The sequence below is a fragment of the Fukomys damarensis genome, unplaced genomic scaffold, assembly GCF_012274545.1.
Source record: "Fukomys damarensis isolate Sample0158 unplaced genomic scaffold, DMR_v1.0_HiC HiC_scaffold_23, whole genome shotgun sequence".
Classification (NCBI taxonomy): domain Eukaryota; kingdom Metazoa; phylum Chordata; class Mammalia; order Rodentia; family Bathyergidae; genus Fukomys; species Fukomys damarensis.
Window position 1 is genome coordinate 64,565,333 of NW_022900935.1, and position 1,219 is coordinate 64,566,551.

The following is a 1,219-nucleotide window of genomic DNA, read 5'->3' on the forward strand; positions in this document are numbered from 1 at the left end:
CCGAGTTCGGGCTCCCAGGCCCCGCTTCAAGACGGCCGCAGGCCAATCTCCACGCCCCTCCGCGTCCGCACCCGGGTAACTCACCAGCCACTGCGGCCCGCTGCGTCCACTGCTCCGTTTCTCCGTGGAGGCCTCTGCGGTCGTCCGTAGTCACCGTGCATCTGCAGGTTTGAGCTGCCCTTTCCGCCCCGTGAGCCCGGGTGCTCAGGGAGAAAACGCTGTCCGCCACCTCCGTCCTTTTCGTTGAAGTCTCTCTTCACTCTCCCTGTGGCCTTCAGTTCTCACTCCAGCTCCTGCCTGGGTCCTGGAGACCCCTCTCCTTCCTCCTCCTCCGCCTCACACTACCGCAGTCCCCAGTCAGGACACCAAATCTCGCAGAGGCTCTTTCTCTGCGGCTCGCCGCTCCGCCATCTTCACAGAGGTCTCCTTCGGAGTTCTTTCATCTTTCCCTACTATTTCTTTTCTTGTCTTTGTTTGTTTGTTTGTTTTTTGGTACCGGGGATCAAACTCAGGTCCTGGCATTTGCGAGGCAGGCGCCAGAACCACTGAGCTAAGTCCCCAGCCCCAATTCCCCACTATTTCCTGTCAGCACCACAGACAGTGTGCAAGGTCTCCAGCCTTTCCACACCCGGCGCTTTGCTGTTTGTCACCCTGGAGAGTGCAGTGGCGTCTCACTGTACTGGCATTTGAGGCAGGCGCCAGAACCACTGAGCTAAGTCCCCAGCCCCAATTCCCCACTATTTCCTGTCAGCACCACAGACAGTGTGCAAGGTCTCCAGCCTTTCCACACCCGGCGCTTTGCTGTTTGTCACCCTGGAGAGTGTGGTGGCGTCTCACTGTCCTGGGATTTGCATTTCCTGAGTGGCCAGCCACACCGAGCGCCTTTTCCTGAACTGGCTGCCCGGTGTCTGCCTGCCCCGAGGAGTGTGTGCAGTACTAGCAAGGGGTCAAGGCCCGGTTGCCAGGGGGACATCTGGTTTTCCAGCACCATGGGCAGGAAGATTGTCTTTTCTCTCCTGGTGGAGTCGCCGGACATTTCAGGGTGATGCAAGTGTGGGTCTGCACTGGGCCGTCTAGCCTTGTACTTGGCAGTCCTCCTGCCTCCCAAATTCTGGGACTGCAGGCATGTGACACCATGCCTGGATCAGTGCCATTTGACGTCTCCATGCCTTCCCACTGCAGTGTGAATTTAGATTCACTGGGCCAAGTTTTCACGCGA